Raw genomic sequence first — 10036 nt, 5'->3', positions numbered from 1 at the left:
TAAAATGCATTGAATAATGTGTTGCTTATATTTATTGTGTTTAAACATGTCTGTGAAAGATTGTATTACTGTGCTGTGTAAAAAAAGAATTGCAATGCTGAAAAAGCATTTTCAGTGACAATGTTTGGATTTGAAATCAAAATGGATAAATGTTGTGTTTGTGGTAAACAGCCACGGATCAGAAGCGGACTCCTGTGTGAAAGCACAATGAGAGTCCTTGCTGCTTCCCCTCACAAGAGACACATAAGAGGGGAAATTCCCCCCATTTTCAAAAATGAAATTCAGGCCCTGAATAAATGTCAAAAAATCCTGATTGGAGTATCACTATATAGTTATAAATGATAAAAAGAAGGCTTTAAAAAGATCGGTATCGGTGATCGGTATCGGCAGATACTGCTTTCTGTGATCGGCCTCAAAAATCCTGATCGGAGCACCCCTATAATGTAATAATCATAAAATTACATAAAGAAGATTACATAAGTGTTACATTCACACAGACACAGGTGTGGTCTCTAGAAAGTATCTGACATACTGGCAGGTTGTGACCTATTTTGCTTTAGCTGTACTGCGGCTCTGGGTCTGACTGCACTGGCTCTGATCACACAGCAATCAAACCGCTGAACTGGCAGCCAATGCTGAGATAGTGAGATCAACCTAAAACAAGCCTCTGAAACTACTAGAATCATACGTGCACTGCACTAGTGGTTGACCGATACGGGCTTTAAAGGGGTCATATGATGCGATTTCAATTTTTCCTTTCTCTTTGGAGTGTTACAAGCTCTTGGTGCATAAAGAAGATCTATAAAGTTGCAAACACTAAAGTCTCAAAACCAAAGAGATATTCTTTATAAAAGTTAAGAGTTAACCACGCCTACCTAAAACGGCTCATTCTAACACGCCCCCACATGTCTACATCACAATGTGGGAAGATTTGCATAACGCCGCCCAAATGTTCACGCAAAGAAAGAAAGCGTAACTTTTATTGTGAGGGGTGTAACATTTCCGTCTCACGCTTGAGGTATTTGGCCAATCACAACGCACTGGATAGCTGGCTAATCAGAGCACACCTCGCTTTTCAGACCGATTAGTTTTGTAAAAATCGACGCGTTTCAAAAAGGCGGGGCATAGAGGAGAAACAATAATGTACAGTATGTGGAAAATAATGTGTTTTTTGAACTTTAAACCGCATAAACACATTTCATTACACCAAATACACAAAATAATGTTCTTTTTAGCAGCATCATATGACCCCTTTAAATGGCTGACCAATGCCTGATATATAATAAAACAAAAGATGTGCAAAAAATTCACTCAAAATCCATCAGAAATATTTGAAAAGAAAGGCATTATCCACCACTAGTCAGGCTGTTGGAAGATTCTGGAACTGACACTCAGTGAAACAATGACCTTTGCCACGTGGGCACAGTATTTACCCCAATCACAATAACGATCTCAAAATAGCCAAATAATGACCAATTAAATCACCTAGATAATATAACAACTTCCACTATACTACAATCAAGTAAAATTTGTTTGTAATGTTTGTTTCTTTCAGTTTCATCCATGTATGTTTTCATATATATGTTACACTACGCAGGGTAAAAATATGCAAGCTAAAGGATTAAAACACTTTTCAGACATCTTTCATTGCAGGGATAGTTCACCCAAAACTGACAATTCTGCTCACCCTCATGTCGTTCCAAACCTGTATAAGTTTCTTTCTTGTGTTGAACACAAATGAAGATATTTTGAAGAATGCTGGTAATCAAACTGTTGATGGTCCCTATTGACCTCGATGGTATTCCTTTCACTACTATGGAAGTCAATGGGGACCAACAAAATTCTTCAAAATATCTTCTTTTGTGTTCAACATAAGAAAGAAACTTATTTGTCATGAGTCTGTATGTTCAGAACAACTTGAAAGTCTGTCAGCATGTAATTCTCAGTCATTTAGTACAGGGGTTTTTCATTTTTAAATGCCATCATGGACCCCAAAATATGATCCCCCTCATGTGAGGGACCCTCGTGCAGAAATTTTGCAAATCATGCAGAAATACAGTTCCTTGTATTAAGACCCTATTTATGCTATGAAAAATTTATATTTAGGAAAATATTTAGCTTCTATTAGGTTACATTATTACACTGCTTTACTACTCATTATTAGTACTCAACCAATAAACTTATTAATTAGTTAACTTATTTTAATCAAATTTGATGTATTTGTATCAAATAGCTAAATGTCCTTGTCCTTCAGACGATATTAAACAAAGCAATATTATACATCACAGAGCAAAATCCTAATTATACAGCTGATATAATCATATACATCATCATTGTTAAACAAACGCCCGTCAACAGGTCGATTATTCAAGTCAAAAGACACCCGAAGAGTTATGACACCTCATTAAGTTAAATTACGTAATAAAACATTAATATATTTAGTTAATAAAATATAAATAAGAGCACAATTAAAAAAAGGAATACTAATATATATATATCTGATCGTAACGACTGTCACGGTAAGACCCTGCCGGAAGCGCCATTGCATGTCATTCGATTATTAGCTTACGGCTAAGTGCGCATCGTGGATAAACGTCACCGGAAACAACAGACTCCCCAAACAAATACAAAAAATGAGCGATTCTAGTTCCAGCACGTGGCTGCTTCCATAGCAACGCTGCTAACTAGTTGGTTGAATAAAAGCTAACATTAGTTGTTGTCAACGTGCACGGCGCGAGGAACCAGGGCGCCCATCCCCCACCGCGCGGCCGCACGCGCTGCAGTTTCACTCTGCAAAAGCAACACTTCTAAAAGCTTATAAACACACTTCAGCCATCTAAAAACGCGAACGGAGAACGGAACGGTCAGCTCGCGCACAGCTGGGTTACGGGATGTGTTTGGGGCGAAGTAGAGGTTCGTCTTACTCGTGCCGATGCTTCCAGTCTCGTCAACCGCTAGCTTCTGGAGCTAAAGTACTGAACAAATGTGCCACAGTGCCGACGCAGATCCGACAGAAGGGTATCCCTCGACCTTTCCACTCCACAGTGATACTTCTGTCCTCGAATAATATATATTTTCCTGTTTGTCTGTAGGAAATATAAAGGAATAAAAGAAACATTTAGCAGCTTATGGACAGCCAAGCGCTTCAGAGGAAGCCGACGGCCTCAGACTAGCAGTAGGGCGGAGACTTTCCAGGCGAAAATGAGATATCAGGCCAACGGGGCTTCCTGCCAATCACAAAAATAAATAAATTAATAAAAAAAAAACCCCGAACAAATAAAGTAAAAACAAACTTATTAAACATTATTAATCAAATTTTCAATGCGGGAGATTGCGTATTAAAGCGAAATGTTGATTTGCGGTATTAAATTGTAATAGAAGACTTCTGATTTGTACCGTATTGTATTTCAAAGTCAACTATTTTTTTAAATACATAACAAAACAGTGTTAAAAGTTCATAAAATCGGACTGATGATCAACAACACGGTTGAACGCCCAACCCCCACCACTGAAACAGAAATGGTTTTTGCCTGGCTGGTCACTGCCTGCAATTCCGCCACACCCACAATCTCCTCTGCTCAGTCATTCAATAACAGACTGACATCATTGGTCTGCGTATTACACTGCTATGTTCAATATACCATACGTTTTCTAAAAGCATCGCAGTAGTCCCGTGACTTACAATCAGTCCCTTGAGTAATAGAACTGTTTCCCCCCTCTATAGCGGGGGGGGGATTTATTTATTTACACACACAAATAAAGTCTGGCCTAATTTAACTTAGGAGCCCCAGTACAAGGTTTTTTCCCCCTCTTCATTTGGGAGATGATGACACAACTAGCAAACATCTTTGCTGGTTGGCTCTGAGCCCATCAGATAAACCACCAGCACGCATGCTGTCCATTTGAATTACTGCTTGACACACCATAATCCATACTGTATATCATTTCGTTGTGGTTGCTCTATAATTTGTTCTCAGACAGGCAGCTATGATGAGATCAGTGTTTATGAGCATTATATAAGGACCACATTTTGGACACTACTAAAATTTATCTGGGATATATTTATATAGGAAGCAGGGCTTGTATCAGTGTATCATAACGTGACTTGTTTATATTCGTGGCACTGAAGAAAAGCATCTTAAATCCTGAATGTCACAGTGCCAAGTAATGATTGGCTTATTGGATTTTATACCGATAATAATTTGTACTGTGCAGTGTGATTGATTTCTGAATGAACATGCAATCTGTTCTCCCTCTCTCTGTAATATGACAGACCTAAAAGTAAAGGTCAATCCAATCACTCATTAATTTGTTTTAATGGAATGGTTTGTCCAGAAATGAAAATGTGCTGAAAATGTACTCACCCTCAGGCAATCCAAGATGTAGATGAGTTTGTTTCGTCATCAAAAGATATTTAGAGAAATTAAGCATTACATCACTAGCTCACCAATTGATCCTCTAAAGTGAATGGGTGCCGTCAGAATGAGAGTCCAAACAGCTGATAAAAACATCACAATAACACAATCTGTGTGTTTGTAATAAACAAATCCATTATTAAGACATTTTTAACTTAAAGGGGTCATATGATGCTTTTTTAAAGATCATTATTTTGCGCATTATGCAAATATTTCCACATGGTGATGTAGATATGTGGGGGCGTGTTAGAATGAGCCGTTTTAGGGGGGCGTGGCAGAGTCTTAACTTTGATAAAGAATATCTCTTTGGTTTTGAGACTTTAGTCTTTGCAACTTCAGGGATCTTATCTATGCACAATCAGCTTGTAACACTCCAAAGAGAAAGGAAAACTTGAAATCGCATCATATGACCCCTTTAAAACTGCTGCTTCCAGCTAAAATAACTTCCTTAAGTCCTCTATACATAATATTGCTTTTTCCAGTGAATATGTCATCTTGTCTGAATCAGGAAAACAGTCCAAAACAGTTCTAAACAAATATGTCAGTGATGTGAGAGGACAACAGGAGATGAAGCTTTATTATGGATTCTGGACTTGTAATTTGCCCAGACGTGCAGTTTAAAGTTAAAACATCTTCATTATGGATTTGTTTCTTAGAAACACACAGCTTTTCGCCTGACAAGATGTCACTTGCTGGACTGGAGTTGTGTGGATTGCTTGTGGATTATTGTGATGTTTTAATCAGCTGTTTGGACTCTCATTCTGACGGCACCCATTCACTGCAGACCATCCTGGTGAGCATATGATGTAATGCTAACTTTCTCCAAATCTGTTTCGATGAAGAAACAAACTCACCTACATCATTAATGGCCTGAGGGTGAGTAAAATTTCAACAAATTCTAATTTTTGTGTGAACTATTCCTTTAATAAGTGAGTAATTAATGTTTTGCTGCTGTTATTAGAACAACCGTGCTTTAAAAAGGACAATAAAATCAGGTTTGCCCCTTTTTCTCGCTCAGAGTGGCTTATGTGCTAATAATTCTGTCCTTGATGATTGTATCTTACATGCATATATGCCCTTGGCAATTGTGTCAGATGTTTGTAGAGTTTCCACGCTTCAATACCAGCTTTATACAAAGATTGGATACAAACAGACCAATAAAAGTGTTTCCTGTATCCTTGGCAACAGCACTGGAGCTGGCTGTAAATGAGGCAATCAAATTAATGCTGGAACATAAAGCGGGGAAAGAGAGAACACTCCAGGCACGATTATCCATTTTACACCAAATTTAGCATGGAGTGAAACATCACACATTTGGATGAGATTCAGCCACTGGTCTCCTATCAAAACACATATTCTCCGTTTAATTAGAATTGGAAGCGATGCATTTTGGTTGTCTTGCACAGTTGTCCCTAATTACCAAGACCTTTGCAATTCAGTTGTGGGACTGTTTTGGCCAACAAAGAGAGAGCAGGAGCAATGCTTTTGGCAAGCAGGGGGAAATATGGCCTTTAAAGTGACTTTAAAATCAATGTAATTTAAAACAAAATTATAATAGATGAATTCAGATAAGAAACACAATCATTCGATGTGTTAAAATCCAAGCACGTCTTGTTTCAGGCCCCATTACGCTGCATCGCATAAACCGCGGATTTAATGCACCACCAAGCTGTGAAACTGCCCAATCCATCTAAATGTGACTTCGGTTTTGATCATTGGAAAGGTCATCGGTCTTAGCAGCGAAGTCTGAGCCTGGCATCACAATAACTACTAGATGGATGGTTTCCAGAGCTGTGTGTTCCCAAGATTACAGTGTTGTGAAACTCGCCGTATGCACCATTAACCTGAAATATTATGTCTGAGTAATGAATGGTACGAGGGGATGGCACACTTAAATAGCAGTACATTCATAACTCGCAGCATTCCAGAAATACACTGTAGATACAGACTGCATACCCAGCATGTCTCTCTATATAAAAACAAAAAATCTGTAATTGCTGCAACTGGGAGGCCTTTAGTGCAACAACAACAAATTATGCTTGAATTTTCTTTCCTCCTGCAGGTCAGATTGGACTCAAAACAACATTTCAGCACATTGTAACCAGGTTTGTCAGTTCTTTGATTAATGTCTTGACCTAAGAATTAAGTTTAGATTTAAAATAGTAATGGTGATTTTAGGTATGATGAGTTGAGGGAAAAGGGAACAACTCCACCCAAACATAGAACCAGCACACACACACACACACACACACACTTATTAGTGTTTAGCCAGTATTGAAATCACAGGCATGAACTCCAACAGAGACACTCAGTGGTACAAACTGGCATTAAGCCTATTTACCCCCTCAGTTCAACACTGTTCATTTTGTTTCTCTCTCCCTGACTCATAAAACGATTATTTCCAAGAATGTATAAAATACAACTGATAATAATCTAATTCAAGATTTCTTTTAAATAAATTCATACTTTTATTCAGCAAGGACCAGTTTTAATGGGTCAAACGTGATAGTAACAACAATTGTCAAAAAAGATTTTCCGTTTCAAATGGTCTTTTTTCTGCTAATAAATGTATCACGGTTCCCACAAAAATATTAAAGGGATAGTTCACCCCAAAATGGAAATTATGTCGTCATTCACTCACCCTCAAATTGTTCCAAACCTCTATGAATTTTTTTTTATCTGTTGAACACAAAAGAAGATATTTTGAAGGTATCCAAACAGTTGACAGTAGCTATTGACTTCCAAGTATTTTTTCCATACTATGGATGTCAGTGGATACCGTCAACTGGTTACCAACATTCTTCAAAATTTCTTTTGTGTTCAACAGATAAAAAACTCATACAGGTTTGGAACAATTTGAGGGTAAGTGAATGATGACATCACCTTCATTTTAAGTTCAGTTTGTAAACACATGAAAGAGGAAACATGGACGAACAACAAAATAGAAGATAACATGAGACACGCCGATCCGCTATACACACGTACAGCCAAAGAAAAGACCGGAGAGAGTCATTTATAAATGAAGGTCAATCTGGACGACCCCATGCAGCCAGCAAACACATCTAAACACATAAAGAGGAAAAAAAAAAGAGACAAACCCAGTGTCTAAACTGTGTTCAGTCGGACACACACACACACACACACACACACACACACACACACACACACACACACACACACAGAGAGCGAGAGAGAGAGACAGACTATCCCCTTTAAGCTGCACAACTGTTTTAAACATGTTAATAATAAGAAATGTTTCTTGAGCACCAAATCAACATATTAGAATGATTTCTGAAGGTTCATGTGACACTGACGACTGGACTGCTGGAAATTCAACTTTAAATAAGTTAATAATTTTAAAATAAATCAAAATAAAAAGTGCTATTTTAAAATGTAATAATATTGTATTGTTGATCAAATAAATGCAGCCTTGGTGAGCATTAGAGACTTCTTTCAAAAATATGAAAAAATCTTAACGACCCCAAATATTTGAACAGCGATGTATAAAATGTACTGCACCAAGTGATATTTAATTGACAGAATAACAATAATGTCAAATTTGAAGTCATATGGTAACATTTTTCGTAACTGGCAGAAATTTAAATGGATAGTTCACCCAAAAATGAAAATTAACCCATGATTTACTCACCCTCAAGCCATAGGTGTATATGACTTGCTTCTTTCAGATGAACACAATCAGTTATATAAAAAAATGTCCTGACTCTTCCAAGCTTTATAATGGATGCATAAATCTATCATAAAAAGTACTTCACGGTGGCTCCGGGGTTAATAAAGGCCTTCTGAAGTGAATCGATGCATTTGTGTAAGAATACAAATAAATCGTAATCTCTAACTTCCGCTACCTGTCTTATGGGTGTTCACGAGAGAGTGGCGTTCCAACGGATGCCGTAGGACGTAAGCATATAGCATAAGCTCCAGTGAGAATATGCTAGTCTCGCGAGAACCAAGTTTTGTTTACAGCAAAGGAAAACCAGTCTCCTCTTGGCTTATATTGAAATCGTCTAACATTTTCTATTCAAATTTGTGCTTTTTACTTCTAATTCGTGACGGTGTTTTGTTTTGCTCTCTCCTCTGCGCTTCCGCGTTTGTCACTTCTCAACGGAGCTTACACTACATTTACATCGTGCGTCATCCACTGAAGCACCACCAGTACCATAGATATGTATAGATGCCCCATTCGACGGCTCCAGGCACGTAGATGCGGCCGCCATCTTGGAACGGTCAACTTGACGTCATTCACCATACTGTAGGTTCTCACAGAGCCCTTGAGCCCATAGATATATATACGTAGATGCCTCATTAGCGACTGTTTCTATGGGCCGCTATACGTAAGCTGTCTGCCATATTGTAACGGTCAACTTGACGTCATTCACCATAGTAATCACTGAATATTCGAAAGATGCCACAATCCTGCACAGAACGGCTCAATGGCTCTGTGAGAACCTACAGTATGGTGAATGACGTCAAGTTGACCGTTCCAAGATGGCGGCCGCATCTACATGCCTGGAGCCGTCGAATGGGGCATCTATACATATCTATGCTTGAGCCGTTCTGTGCAGGATTGTGGCATCTTTCGAATATTCAGTGATTGCTATGGTGAATGACGTCAAGTTGACCGTTACAATATGGCGCCTTAACGACCCCAAATATTTGAACAGCGATGTATAAAATGTACTGCACCAAGTGATATTTAATTGACAGAATAACAATAATGTCAAATTTGAAGTCATATGGTAACATTTTTCGTAACTGGCAGAAATTTAAATGGATAGTTCACCCAAAAATGAAAATTAACCCATGATTTACTCACCCTCAAGCCATAGGTGTATATGACTTGCTTCTTTCAGATGAACACAATCAGTTATATAAAAAAATGTCCTGACTCTTCCAAGCTTTATAATGGATGCATAAATCTATCATAAAAAGTACTTCACGGTGGCTCCGGGGTTAATAAAGGCCTTCTGAAGTGAATCGATGCATTTGTGTAAGAATACAAATAAATCGTAATCTCTAACTTCCGCTACCTGTCTTATGGGTGTTCACGAGAGAGTGGCGTTCCAACGGATGCCGTAGGACGTAAGCATATAGCATAAGCTCCAGTGAGAATATGCTAGTCTCGCGAGAACCAAGTTTTGTTTACAGCAAAGGAAAACCAGTCTCCTCTTGGCTTATATTGAAATCGTCTAACATTTTCTATTCAAATTTGTGCTTTTTACTTCTAATTCGTGACGGTGTTTTGTTTTGCTCTCTCCTCTGCGCTTCCGCGTTTGTCACTTCTCAACGGAGCTTACACTACATTTACATCGTGCGTCATCCACTGAAGCACCACCAGTACCATAGATATGTATAGATGCCCCATTCGACGGCTCCAGGCACGTAGATGCGGCCGCCATCTTGGAACGGTCAACTTGACGTCATTCACCATACTGTAGGTTCTCACAGAGCCCTTGAGCCCATAGATATATATACGTAGATGCCTCATTAGCGACTGTTTCTATGGGCCGCTATACGTAAGCTGTCTGCCATATTGTAACGGTCAACTTGACGTCATTCACCATAGTAATCACTGAATATTCGAAAGATGCCACAATCCTGCACAG

General features: G+C 38.6%; 1 long non-coding RNA gene and 1 pseudogene across 1 annotated transcript in view; both read right to left on the bottom strand.

Annotated features, from left to right (window-relative positions):
• Positions 1-3254, bottom strand: part of LOC107708823 (F-box-like/WD repeat-containing protein TBL1XR1) — a 26258-nt pseudogene extending 23004 nt beyond the window's left edge.
• A 5541-nt stretch (positions 3255-8795) lies between these two features.
• LOC107709066 (uncharacterized) overlaps positions 8796-10036 on the bottom strand; it is an 8074-nt gene continuing 6833 nt past the window's right edge. The window contains exon 3 of the long non-coding RNA XR_001636435.1: positions 8796-8976. This is a non-coding gene — a long non-coding RNA (uncharacterized LOC107709066). The remainder of the gene's footprint in view (positions 8977-10036) is intronic.

This window comes from Sinocyclocheilus rhinocerous, unplaced genomic scaffold (assembly GCF_001515625.1).
Source record: "Sinocyclocheilus rhinocerous isolate Xijiao unplaced genomic scaffold, SAMN03320098_v1.1 scaffold1724, whole genome shotgun sequence".
NCBI lineage: Eukaryota > Metazoa > Chordata > Actinopteri > Cypriniformes > Cyprinidae > Sinocyclocheilus > Sinocyclocheilus rhinocerous.
The sequence above is the reverse complement of the archived record's forward strand: the minus strand, read 5'-3'. Positions and strand labels throughout refer to the sequence as shown.